The sequence below is a fragment of the Ambystoma mexicanum genome, chromosome 4q (genome assembly GCF_040938575.1).
Source record: "Ambystoma mexicanum isolate Mex_15411 chromosome 4q, UKY_AmexF1_1, whole genome shotgun sequence".
Taxonomy (NCBI): Eukaryota; Metazoa; Chordata; class Amphibia; order Caudata; family Ambystomatidae; genus Ambystoma; species Ambystoma mexicanum.
Window position 1 is genome coordinate 1,302,783,126 of NC_090928.1, and position 15,185 is coordinate 1,302,798,310.

Below are 15,185 nucleotides of genomic sequence, written 5' to 3' on the forward strand. Positions count from 1 at the left end.
GACGGACACAAGTGACCACAGTTCAAGGGTGTTTATTAAACTTCAGTTGGGTTTGAAAAACACCTATCTAATCCTAAATCTCAAGATGGGAGCAAGCTATGACCATCAAATAATAGTAATGCAGTCCTAGTGGTGTCTTGTCAAAATAAAAGGGCATATACTGATAAACCTATTGCCAAGCCTTACCTCTAAATACAAATAGTGTGGGAAACAATGTTATGCAAAAGAAAAAGTGTTCAAGAAATGATGTCAGGATTTCAATCCGTTGGTTTCCCTTCCCCACGTCTTCAGCACGGGGCAAAGCAGCACACTCGAGCTAAGCACACTCTCTGGCTTCTCTAGCATGAGGGTGCAGTTCAAAACTCCAACATCAAGGCTTTCTGTGCCAAAGTCTCTTTGCCATTCAAAGTCTCTTATTTCAGAGGAGCGGATGCAACAAACAGACACAATAAAGTTCCTTTCCTTTTAGTATTTTACATATACACAATTTTCTTGGGTGATTTACTATTTACCTCGGATCCCTCTCCATCTGGGCTCAGATCCACTTTAACATAATGTTCTCAGGATTTTCACGTATCCAATTTATCGGGTGATTCACTGTTCACCAAGGATCCCCCTACGCCGGGCTCAGATTGGTTTTGACACAGAATCTTCAATCGGTCTCCCTCTGCCGGACTCGGACCAACTTTAACTACTTTGCCATCAACCTTCTTTACTGTATAACATCGAAGACCTTCAATTGTGCACAGGAGTTTGCTTGACCATCACAGGACCACTTTGATTCACAATTCGTTGCCACTCTTTCACCTTTGTGGCATGCAGAGTAGGATGTACATCATGGCAGCAGGAGGAGCTAGAGCTGGGAACCTCTGGGAATTCGGGTAGGCCGGTAACACGCACTAGCCAGTGTCCAATGCTAGAAGTGGGTGGAGGAGACACATGCCACAAAGTGATGCCTGGGAGGAAGAGTGAGAGGAGCTGGGAATCCCTGACGTGGGAGCCATGCCCACATCCCTTTACTTGGAGGGTATAACAGATATTAGAGAAGGGGGCATTTGATACACAGTTGAATAAAGTAATACTCATTGTCTTTTCACTCCTTTAGCAGCACTGCTTGGCCCTCATTACTGGTAATGTGCTGGTGATTCTGCTGAGCCGGTTGCACTGTTTCCAGCTATGAAACCATTGGCATATCAATACCCTGCGGAGGTGTGCAACTACGGCATTCCTGTAATGGTGCAACTGGCATGATGGAAACACTGTCACTGTTCACAAAAATCAGTGGCACCATCATCAAAAATGCCACTCTCACCGTTATCGATGTGTATCAGGTGGAACCACTGGCAACAGAAACACTGGGACTGGAAACAACGTCATCGCAGGAACTGGAAGCTCGATGGGGGCGATTTAGAAAAACACAATCCACATAAAATCACCTACTTCCTGTTCCCATCTGTTGACAGACACCATAGTGCAACATGTTAGGGAAATGTTTGCCACCGACCACCGGCGGAGTACCCAACTCAGCTAAAATGCCATCTGGCAGGAGGTGGTGGAGAAGGTGCCGGCTGTGGGTCTGTGCCATGCACACAAAGAGACTGCCATAAGTGGTGGGGTGCCCTCCGCCTGAGGGTCTGAAACATTCTGTCCGCACACAGAAAGGAAAGCTTGGCCACTTGTGGTGACAGGGCCTCCCCAATAAAGATCATGCTATGGGAGGAGAAATGCGGCAGTGTGCTCCACCTCGAAGGGATTGAGGGAGTGGGAGCAGTGGAGGCCAGTGCAGGGAAGAAGAGGGCAGTGAGTACAAAGTTCCACACCAAAACAATTATACTTCGTGGACTTGAAAATGCAGCGCATACTACATGGAGACATGTCTAACTACATGCCACCAAACCACATCCAACCCATAGAGTGAACAATAAACAATTATGGTTGCCTAGGGGTACACAAGCATTGCCCCCCAAACATCCAAGCACACATATGGCCACATGAGTACGGGTCATGTGCACAAAGTAATGACATGAGAAGCAACACATACACAAGGCACACACCAGACGAAGGTGGCATGCATGCACCACAAGCAATGTGCCCACGTAACACGGAGGCAGAGCTAGCTGCCCCTGTATTAACACCAGCAACACCCAACAAGGCACAGCCGGCTGCCCAAGACAAACAGCAGAGGGGGCCATCAAGACAGCGATACCCACCCCCCGCTCCCCTCCGCTCCCCACCAGCCTCCCATATTGTTGCCACATTGGGCAAGAGAGTGGGGACAGCACCAAGGGATTGCCAGACCACACTCTGTAGGCAAGATAGCACAGAAGAGAAGAAATGTCACAGACTTCGTGGCTGTATGAATCAGCTCTCCAGTTCCAGTCACATCCCGAAGAGCTGATTCATAGGGCCATCTTGCCTGCAGACACAGGTACACTTGTGGGGCTGCCTATACAGCCTCATTCTAGTCCCACTCCCAACTCCATCATGGTGGCTTTTTTTCGACTACTCGCCGGTAGGAATTCTGCCTAAGCTTACACCACAGATCAGTCTGATGTGCTTCTGTGAGGAGTCAGCCCGACACATCCTACTCCCTTGGTCCTGCGGCAGGCGGACATTACTCTAGACCGCCGAAACGCACCTACGCTTGCATCTCGCTCCAGACACGCAAGCGGTGTACGCTGAATTGGATTCACACCAGTGCCTTGCGTAGACCCCGAATCGACCTAACCTAGTTGAGACTTTACACTAACACAAGTATCTAGTGACAACACATTAGCTTCACAGTGTTCTAATTGTATTCAATAGGACAGCACAGTGTGTGTTAGTGAAAGCTGCACAAAGGGAATAATGTGTCTTATGTTGCTCACAAACAAGGTTTTGGTCAAAATGTCCTGCCAAAGAGAGATGCAGAAAATGGTCTACCTGCACCTTGGCTTAAATGTCTCTTTGTGAATACTAGTAGATGTTGTTTAGAATCTACATGCCATTGGCTTCTTTTTTTTCTAATAGTTTTGAACATGCTCTTTTTCAATATATGCTTGAATTGTTTTTGGACATACCTTTGTATGACTTTTATATTACAATGAATAAATGTGAAACGTACACAAGTGCTAGGATCCAGCGCAGTGTCTTAGCTTTTACAAAATAGAGAGTTGTCATGAGGAGATCACTTAATATGCAAATAACAAACACAGAATATGCAGTTTCCTTGAGACATTTACATCGACACAAACCACTATTCAACCAGATGTTTCTTCCTGTCGGGACACCCCCCCTTGTTTTGACATTAGATTCAAGTGACTGGGCAGTGCACGCATTAAGGGATGTGAGTGGGTGACACATGCAGGTCCTCATTCACCTTGATACACCCTGTGACAGGCAGTGCTGGTCAGGCCATGTGTAAGGTCTGACTCCCAAGAATGGGTTGCTGGTAGTGGGTGGAGCTGAGTTGGAATGTGCTTGTTATTGTGACATGACAGTGATGCAATCTGGTACCTGTAGTGCATTGCATGTGCCTGTCCGTCCGGGCCCATATTGTGATGGTGTGTCCATCTGTTGACACATGTGGTAGATGCCAGTCATGAGCACCCACTCTTGAGTGCCGATTGTGGCCCTGCATTAGTATGGTGGTTGTGGGCCATGCACTGGTGTCAGTGATGTTCGTCCCCCTGCCCTGGTGCACATGCAAAGAGGTGTGTGTGTTGATCCTTCTATTCACCCAATAGCCAGGTCGGCTGTCCCCCATAATGCGCCATGGACGCAGGCAGGGTGCTATTCCGCAGGACCATGGAGTCATGGGTTGATCCTGGGAAGCGGGCGCAGCAGTGGGTGATTGTCAGGTCCGCATCACAGGCGACCTGCTCATTCAATGAGTGCCTGCAAGTGCATGGAAGCGGTCCTTGGTGGCATTTACCTGTGCATGGGTGGTTGGTAGGGTGATGTGCTTGGGCACATGGCTCAGGAGGATATCCGGGGCCTGCACCAGCACAATTGAAAATGCTGCCGACCGAGTGCTGGAATGTGCATGTGGCAAGAAAGTGCAGCACTGACCCCTTCAACAGGGGGGTATGGCAGTCTGGATGCCTATGATGCTCTGTCGTCCTGGGTGAGCTCCACAAGTTCCAGGATGATCTCCCTGTTCAGGTGGTATAGTGTGTGGATCTGCCTGTCAGTCAGGGCCCAGGAAGTGACCCTTATGCATGGCCTAGGTGCATGCCTCTGGGGTGCATCTTGCATGCCATTATTCATTTGTATTCTCCTTCTCATACTCCTCCGCCACTGCTTGTTGGCCTGTTGCCACTGGCGCAGCTCCTGCTTATAGAGCTACACTCCTGCATGCAGCACCGCCAGGTGTGTGACTACTGCTACAAGAGGCTGTGTTGGAAAGTGTGTGTGGTATGTTTTTTTCAGTAGTCTCTGTGTTCATTGTGTGCAGCTGGGTGCATAGGATGCACCTGTGGCCTGTTACTCCACACCTGGGCCTAGTTACCAATTGCTCCGCAGTGACGGTGTTTGCGGCAGGATTTTTCCGGTGGCACTGGGATTTTGATGCCGGTGTTTCCAGGAAAACCACTGTTGTAATGCCACCTTATTTCCGGAATGCCGGTGTTTCCGGCACTGCTTCAGGAGGGTCCCGCTGTTTGGTTTCACTGTGCTACCGGCAACAGTAGCACAGTGTATGCTGTTATTGGCACCATTGTTACCAGCATTCCCTCTCGCAGTGCTGCGGTCCGGAAAGAGTACCGGTAATTGGAATTACCGGCATGTTGATTCCAGACCGCCAGACTTGTAATGAGGTCCTTTGTGTGCAGTGGAGAGGTCAAATTGCACATGGTCAATTGAAGGTATCATCCAATGTGTATGCCACACCCCCTTCCCAAGTCATGGAAAACACACATTTATCCCTCTCCACACCTGTCAAATCCCCAGGCTTCAATAATATCAAAAGAACTCCCTGAAAACACATTCATTTCAAATACATTGATTGTACATCCATCATTCCAAATGTATTGGCATTTTTTACTTATTTTTAAAAACCATACATCATTTAATAGAATCAACAATACCATTCTTGAAACCTTGATTGACGTTCAAGAAAATACAGTACAAATTTATAGTGCAAAGTTATAATGCAAAATGATACCACAGATCCCTGGCTAAATACATCACAAAAGACCAAAGGAACACCATTGTGATATAGAGTCGCATCCATTACATACAAAAACAACATTTATCCCAACATACAGGAATTTGTAAAGGAAGTCGGTTTTCAATCCAGACTTATGTATAAAGAACAAATTCAATCCTGCAAAGAGTTTGCACGCATGGCGCGACTCTACTGCCAATTTGCAATGTCAAAAGACCACATAACATTGCCACTGCAAACCCCTGGACTACACCATCAACCCCACCTTTCCTTCATAGGCCACATAGTTGCTGTCGCCAAAATATGCAACTACATCTACACCTCCTACGAAATCTCAGATACATCCGTTCCCTTTTCACTTTAAGTTGCTCCCAGCATCTCTGAGCCGAACAGGGAATTGTTGTGCAGATCTTATCTCACCAAGAACTGGGAAGATCAACGGACAGTACTTCAACAGCGATAGGAGACTAAGAGACTCACTTCAAGTTTAGCAGTATTTCAGCTGTAGATGTGCCGAAATACTGCCAAATGGAATTACCGTTACTGCTGCTTGGGTGGTGGTAAGGCTGTATAAGTACCAATTTTTGGAGCCCATAGGACTCCATGGGGATTGTAGCAGAATTACCGCCAGCGATAATTCCACCAGTTTTGGCTGGTAAGGTAGAATATTTACCCCCAGTTCACCACCAAACCTATAGTATGGCGGTGTGGTAATGCGGCAGTAATGGAATAAACACCACGCACTCCACCACTGTACTCGTAATGAGGCCCTAGAAGTATGTGTTCTTTATACGCACAATCCCCATCACCGGGTCAGGCAGGGTCAGGCGGTAATGATGAGATGGATGATGATACAGACACGCACAATCCCCATCACCGGGTCAGGCAGGGTCAGGCGGTAATGATGAGATGGATGATGATACAGACACGCACAATCCCCATCACCGGGTCAGGCAGGGTCAGGCGGTAATGATGAGATGGATGATGATACAGACAACGATTATGCTCCTCCGGTCCGACAGCATCAAGCATTGCTGTTGGAAAGCAGTGCTAGTCAGGTGGCACAGGAGAATTACACCACAGAGCAAGATGCTGTGAGACCTCCAATTGCAGATCAGTGAGCACAACAACTCATTACGTAGCTTCTAGAACACCGCCAGCCGCATCACGCCAAAATGAATCCAACCTGTGAGTGTGTTAAAACTATGTCCGTAAAAGATAATAAAACGCAACCCAATTTGCCCACTTGCACACTGCACGGACAACAGTGTGCCATGGGAAGGTAAAAATGTACGCGAACCACCCATAACATACATCTCACTGTTTTATTTATGGTGAGCAAGCCTCCCATTCCCCTTTTCAAATACCCCACAGCCCTGATACCTCAAAGAACCTATGCCCTCACTCCCTGGCTCTGAACACTGTTAAAACAACAGCAAAAATGGGTTGCAATGGCTCATCACCAAATGCAGTGAAATGGAGGCGGTTAGTTATGCCTATGCTGGAACCACATCTATGCACTCCCATATGCCGCAGTACCATGCACAATCCAAAGGACCAGAAGTACATCCATCCCTTTACCATCAGACAAACAACACACTTCCACCATTACGCTCAATTACCCCTGAAAGTACGTATGCTGTGTCAGTGCTTGCAGCAGGACATCGGGTGTTACCCCTATTACCGCAGTGGCACACAGCAGTGACTGCTTATTGCGCCAGGACAGCATTATGAAAGCGTTTTGTCAGTTCCCATGATGGAGAGTGCTAGGTCGATGCTAACCTTGCACTCATGATGGGAAATGCAGGACTCTGACTCCGTGTAGGAGAGTCAATCATGGTTGAGACATTCCTGGCTGATGGTTTCTCTCGCAAAGTGGTACCGACATTGTATGCCAAGGCTATGCCTGCAGTGGAATGGGTACTTTGCCGTTGATATATGAACCAGTGGTCAGATCATTGATTACATGGCTGTTCCAGCACACTGGGTGATCTTCGACCCGCAGCCAAGAAGGCTCCCAGAGAAATTCCAAGCGGCAGCATGTGCTTGCAGTTTGTCACCAGGCAACTTTATGCATGCATGGGATTAAGGGCAAAAGCCACATGGGAGGTGATATCTGGGAGAAGCTGTAGAGGTAGAACCACAGTGACTAAGGCTTCATAGTTTGGTTTTTGGGCTTTGTGATATCAGACAATGGAATATATGTCCGTGGTGCCTTGCAGATTGGCAGGAAAATGCCTGTGCCCTACTTTACGCTCATCCTTCACCTTGTGCTCGCATGTATTATTAGCAATTGCGAGCCTGGCTGATGAAATCATTGCTGTAGTTCAGAAAATCTGCTTGGATTTCAGCCAGGCTTACCATTCCAAAAATCAACTGTGCCAACAGCAAGTGCACTGCAAGTTGTTAAAGCACAATCGGAAGAACTCAGTGGCTACCCAATGGAATCTTACTTTACATATGTTGGACAAGTAGCCGGGATGTCGCTGGAAAGGTCAGAGTTGTCGGCGAGTTGCAGTCTTGGGCAGTCCCTTCTGGAACTTTGATAGTCTGCTTACTGTTTCCATTGTTTGGCGAGAAGGAGGAGCCAGACCATAAAAACCACATGGCAAAGTGGAGCGTTTGCGGAGTTGTCGGAGAGTTGCAGTCTTGGGCAGCCCTGACACAGTAACCTGCCATACCTTCTAGGATGCACTGAAGGAAAATGTATTGCCAAGGCCTACAATACTCAATCCAAGAGACTCACTGGTAGACTGCCGACACCTGAACCCAGAGGTAAGTGAGGCGAGTGAAGCGCAAAGTCCTGTGGAGGGCTCGAGCCGTGCTAACGTCAACCACACAGGGGGTGGAGGTAATGCAGCGACCAACTCCCTTAACCTCCACCTCCTCATTGAACCTTGCAGTGCCCACATTACGCAACCACAAAACACATGCCCCTTTAACATTGAGGTGGAAATATTGGGCAGCGAAGTACATCGACAACCAAAAGTTGCCACCACTACCACAATCAGCTCCGGTGAGTCTCCCAGTAGAGTATGAGACAACCCCTACACCCAGTTCAACAACTGAAGATGCCGAAACTTCCAAACCTGGCCCTAACATCAGGAACATCAGCGCCAGAATAACTGTCAGTCTCAAGCCTCGTGGTAGTGCTTCCAGAAACTCCTACACTGTGCTTGAAACCAACACACCAAAGGAGACTGGAAGAACCTCTAACGGTCTAGACCAGCTGATAGTCAAAACCTGGAATCACCATAACTTAAAAGTGGACTCTACTGCCCTTACATCTCAGCTGGTGACCTCACCTACGGAAGGTGCCATCCATCTGGCATCCGAAGGGACTGTCATCTGACAATTTGTTCACCAATCATACATTTATGTTACCGCTAACCACGGCCAGTGGGACCCTCTGTGCCTTTAGTTCAGCGGGAACAGGACCAGGCGGACGTGGACGTGGGTGAGGTATTGTACTATGTTTACTTGGAAAGTAGGAAAACCATTGGCCCCAGTGTGACAGACGGGGACGTAACCCCTGCTAACACTGTGGCGGTGTCTGACAAAGTCAGGACACCAGCCCTGGCATCCAGGTTAGGTTTTCGGGTTTCTTTGCCTAAAAGAGCTCCACAATGGGGTGACACTGGGGACAAACCAGGCCCTCTGGAACCCTTGGGCCAAGACCATTGAACAACAAAACAAAGGTCAGAGAGCAGCCAATGAAAAAATGAATGGACCTAAAAACAACAGTGATCTAGAACCACCAATCTTGGCTCCTTTGACTCGAATACATCTATACAAAAGGAAAATTCCAAGAAACAGCGCCTGCTCCACAAGTCAAGGGCAGCCAACAGGGACTCATCTGAACACAGTAAAGTTGACTACTCCAACTTGACCAATTCCAAAACAGCCAAGGGCACACACCAAGATGATGTGGGCCACCTAAAAATGGGTTTAGACACAAACATGATAGCAGCGCTATCAATCACCATGGCGCAGTTCATGAACCTATACAAAAACCTGGATGACCACCTGAAAGACCAAACAACGGACATAGCGATGATGCATTCGAAGATCTTGTTCGTGGAAGGCAGCTATACAGAACAACCTGGAGAAAAAGACTACCTAGATCACAAACATCCTACATAGTATACTGGAACCTATAATTAAGGAGAAAAACAAGAGGAAGCTTCATAACTCCATAGCATCTGTGGTGGGTCAAAAAGAGAACTGTCTCGCTAACACAGCAAACTGAATAGCTACACTGGGCCAATACTCAGGGGTGCAGTTTGACTCGCACAACAAGACCGATAAGGAAAAGACTTGCTGTCCGAGGCCAATGTTGATCAACAAATGAAGGATCTTGAGATTGTGAACAAACCAATAGAGACCAGGAGGCTAAACATCGGCCAGGGAGACGCGCAGCCACGGGAGCTTTGAACAACTCCATCGTTGATGTTTTGGACCCATCTCAAGACCTTTGAAATATTTGCAAAAAAAACAGAAACACTACTGGGGAGCACTGTTGGAATTGCATCGGAACAAGCATACAACGCTAAGTAGTCAAAGAAAAACACATGCAAAATCAAAGAGGTGACCCAAAAAAACTCTAAGAACATAAAAACGTTGCACATGCCAAAATAAAATGATAGATGTTCTTTTATCAGAAACTTGACATTACCAGTAAAAGTAAAAGCTACAACTTTAGACAGGAGTTCGGCCCTGGAATCGGCCCACAACGTAAACTTGACATTGTCAGTAAAAGCAGCATCGACCACCCAGGACAGGCCACCAAACCTGGAGTCGACAAACCATGGATTAGAGGAAATCCAAAAAGATTCCTTTCCCGACAAAACACAATGGTCTGTCATCAGAAGCCTTGACATCGAAGATGACTCACTAGACCTCTCTGTTTGTACGATGGGAGACGACAGCGTGTGTGTATCCCGAACCAGTGTGTGGTGGGAACGCAGGATAAAGTTTGAGATCCATCCAGCCGTTTCTAACACTGGAAGCTAAAAGAATGTTGCAGCAGCAGAAGGTGGCTGTGGTGGCACGTCTATCAACCGACCACAAGCCAGACGCAATCCCTGACCAAGGGCCCTGAGAAACAGATTGGGCTCACTAAGTCAAGACATGTGCCCCAGGGAATAAATTGAGATTGTCACTGAGAGAAACGCAGCAAAGACCGGAGCCCGAACCGTCATTTGCCACCGGTCACATATCAATCAATGTAACAGGAGTCGACAACCTGGACAAGGCCTGCTTCAGTCAAATTGTGCCATCAAAACCACTGATGAAAAACCAGAGTCAAACAGGTCAGGAGCTTTAATCACTGATCGAGGGCTTAACGGCAATAGTCGTGCATCTCCCTTATTTAGAACCTTAGAGCAAAGACGGAAGGACCAGCTGAATAAACGTAGATCGTCTCAAGACAAGCCCAACCAAAATCACAAAGAAAATCATAGACCCAAGGACACTTCTAGTGACGTCTACATAGAAAGACTTGAGGAAAAGCCACATTTGCTCTTGGAACACATTTTACACATCAACGACAGACTTATTTTGAAAAGAGCAAACGTCTTGAGACTTCTCCACCACATTTCAAAATTGCGGCTCATTACAACTGAAGATCAGAAAATAATAGATTTTCTTGAAAAAAAAGGCTGGATACGGGGCTTATTTACTTGTTCTTCAACTCAGTGAAACAGCTTCTGCTGTATGAAGCGCCTTCATTGCTGCCAAAGGGCTTCGACCTCTCAGACCCTAAAACGATACCAACAAGGGGGTCCAAAAGTGACAACTACAAACCTGGAACATTCCACCAACGTCAAACGGAAATTTGGAACATACTCTATACTTTAACAAACCTCAAGATGAAGCGAAATCACCAGCATGGACATCTAAAACCAAGACAGCCCAATTTGCTATTACAGTAATTGGCCATCAAGAGGCCCACGAGAGCTCCAGCAACAAGTCTCATAGAAGACAGACCCATGAACCAGACAACTGGAATTGGCGGGCGACAGCTCTCGATGTGAAAAACATGAGGTCATAACTGCATAACCAGCCGGCTCCTAAAGATTTCTCCATGTGCAGCTGGAACACGTGGAAAAAGTGATAAAGTCTTCGGTACCCATGATATGATTTGCCTGCAAGATACTTGGCTTATGGAGGCTCCAGTATTAGAAGGCTACACTGTTCATCTTAATCGTGCAATCAAAGGCCTGAAAGGAAGACCATCATCAGGACTGTTAATAGCCGTTAAGCATGACACCAACTTAAAAATACTAACGGCAGAAAACATCAGCCCCATACAACCAGGCCCTAACAACAGAAATATATAGGGCAGACTCCAACAGGCCAAGAGTGCTGATTGTACTGAATCTGTACTAGACGACCTGGACAATATTTTCAACCACATGGGTGGCCCCAGCTGAAACAAGAGGCATTGCGTGGCGGATAGACTTGACTCTTAGAAACATAGACATGTTGAATGGGAACGCTAGGGGGGACATTCCCGCCTCCAGTACATGGAAAGGAGGGCATGAAAGGCAAATCCTTGAATGTTTTTTCATCTCAAGGAACATGTCCTTGCCGGTGAAGACTTTGGGAATTGTATCTACAGGGTCGAGCAACCATAATATACGGCAATTAACCTGCTCAGCGCTAAACACACCCCCCCTTAGCGATGCACCCAGAAAAGGTCTGGGTGTCCTCCAGAATAAACAGACTGATCATTTACCCAGAGAGAATTGAAGAACTTGCCACCATGCTTCTCACTGCTACCATCAGATGTGAAAAGCAGGACCGTACACAACAGGAGATCGATTACACCAAGATGCTGATAGACTTTGTCGAATTTAGAAAGCATGGTGCAAAAAGTAGCTTTACACATAGGCACATCTTCGACGAAGAAATGGCCAGGAACAAAAAGCTCTTGAAAAAGGAAGTATGGAACCTCATCCATAGTGAGAGAAAGGACGCGCAGTGCCTCATAAGGAAATTAAAACAGCGGCACTGCAACTGAGTGCGTGGGTGCAAACAGTGGATGCTGCAACGCGACTAGGAAACCATGCTCAAAAACATTGCTTTGAAAAACACCAGTGAAATTGGGCAAACAATCAGCACTATCAATGCCCCGCAGCAGGCCCTGTTGACCAACGCGGTCTCTGCTGGAGCCTGGCTTGAGCATTTCTATTTGATATTTGCAAACACCTTTGCAGAAAAAAACAATACAATTCGAACTAAGGGGGATAGTTGGTCTTTCCCTACGGACAGAGAAGACATTCTCCTAATGATTAACAAGGCAAGCAACTCGAGATGGCATGACTAATGCCATGGTTAAAAAATATCTGGAGCTATGGTCAACTTTCTTGTGGGAATTGTTTGACCACATTAAAAAGACCAGACAAATTCCTTTGTTTTGGAAAACCTCAGTGGTTGTCCCGATCCTGAAGGAAGGGGACAGGAGTGACGCCAAAACCTACTGTCCGATCACGCTCTTGGATGTCGCGGGAAGAACTTCACCGCCTTAATCTTAAAAAGCTCTTCCAACTGGAGTATTAATACCAACAACTTCCACAAGGGGCAGTCCGGCTGTCAGAACAGCTCTCAACGTCTTCATTATTAACATCTTAAAATTTCGTACATTGGACAAAAAGGATGAACAAAATCTACTTGGCCTTCATCGACCTGGCACAGGCCTTTGACACAACTGAACGCACTAAGCTTTGGACCAAACTAAACAGCTGGGGGTGCCCGGCAGACATCCTGGAAGCTGATAAGGACCTACGCACCGGTACATCATTAAGAGTCAAACTTGACATCCAAGGAAATCTTTCCGATTCAATAACACCAGTATGAGGTCTGAAACAAGGATTTTCGCTTGCGCCATCACTGTTGAACAAAAAGCCTTAAAGGACGTCAGAAGCTTATCCCCGAAACTAGCGAATGAACATCTGGGAAGACCACTGTACGCAGACAACTTGGTTCTTGTAGACCAAACCCCCATTGGTCTTCAAAGACAGCTAGATGCCTTGCAATCCTACGTGGGGCACAATGGACTCCGGATAAATGCAAAGAAGACATGAATCATGACCTTGGGGTGCTCTCATACTCCAAGGCGCAGTAAACACGCTTGGTCCTTGAACAACGAAAAGCTAACCTAGGTTAATTCTCTTACCTTGAAATGTGCCCCCAGAGAAGCATTCTTCGAAGCAAAGCAATGAACCTGGCACCCAGGCACGGATACTACTCAAAAGATACTGCTCTTTCTCATTTCTACCCGTGATATCCTTTTATCGTATGAAGGTGGTACCCATACTCACTGATGGTGCAGAGACTTTCTTTGCATTATCTGCGGAAGTGTGCCTGATTCTGGAGGGCATCTTCTGGAAAAGAGTGTTAGGTTCACCAAGAAGTACGCCAATTCAGGACATTAGGATGAACTTTACCCTAACCTCTTTATACGCAATGGTGGCTTGGAAGACCTTAGCCTTATACAGGAAAACGTATACTGCCTAATCCACCAAGGGGCTTCAAAACCTTTGAGGAAGCCATCGCCGACAGCACCAAAACCACATTACAGGAATAGAAGAGTATCTGCACGACCACCCTACAAAATCTGGGAACAACAGAGGAAAACCTGCTTAGCAATTCGGCGTGGGTAAAACACAAACTATGGACTGACAACTGGATCCAGACGCAGGACGAAAGGGCCAAATACAAACGGTTCCATATCATTTCGCCTACAGGCATTTTTACGACTGCCCTTTTTACGTGAACACTATTATAGAAAAAGACATCGACTTTTTTGGGGGGTTCCCTCCAAAGCCCCCACCCCCACCTATTTTTTAACTATTCCCAACCCCTTATCTGCCCTTTCCCACCCCCCCAAAATTTCGATTACTTTTTCGTAATAGTGTCCACATAAAAAAGGCAGTAGTCCAAAAGCCTGTCAATGTACAACAGTTTCTGCGCTTCAGATTGAAATGGCTTCCCACAAGAGAAATGGTGAAAGTGAGAAGGGGGAGGAGCGAAACTGACTTGTCATGTCACCTGTGTAAAGATCAGAACTCTGTGGAGTCATTGTATCATCTTGTCCTACTTTGCCCAGGCCTGACAGCAACAAGGACACATATACTGGGCAGGTTCATCAGTGAGCAACTGACATCAACAGCAGATGAACGGTGTTATTGGCTGATCCGGGGCGACAGGATTTCATCGACACTGGCACTTGTTAACTTTTTAAAGGAGAATTTTGTCCAAATTGACATGGAAAAGGAACTGGCCTAGTATCTTTCACTACTGCAGTTTTCATCATATCAGACATTATTCAACGTTTATTCTATGTACTTTGGAAAAATGGTGATCATTTTGTGTATTGGCAAAAAGGCTTTTTTTTTTTTTTAGCCAAACCCTAACAACTAAAAACCAAAAAATAAATGTTGGACACATTTCATGATTACTACAACACTCACAGCAGAGCTCCAGATGGGAAATTGTTAACTGTGTCAGTTGTAGCTGCTTCTAATGTCTGCTCTGCGTACCAACCTTTCAAGTGGGTTTGCCATCATAACGCAACCCTGAGTGAGGGTCAACCTCTGAGCAACCAGGTGCAGGCCTGTGCCATTGCAGGTAATGCAGATGTGATACCGCTAGTGCGGACCTGCGTTAAATCTCCCTCCTCCGCATTGCTGCTCACTCCTCCACATTGCTACTCACTCCTCCACATTGCTACTCACTCCTCCACATTGCTACTCACTCCTCCACATTGCTTCTCACTCCTCCACATTGCTACTCACTCCTCCACATTGCTACTCACTCCTCCACATTGCTACTCCCTCCTCCACATTGCTACTCACTCCTCCACATTGCTACTCCCTCCTCCACATTGCTGCTCACTCCTCCACACTACTACTCAAACCTCCACATTGCTACTCCCTCCTCCACATTGCTACTCACTCCTCCACATTGCTACTCACTCCTCCACATTGCTACTCCGTCCTCCACATTACTACTCAAACCTCCACATTTCTACTCA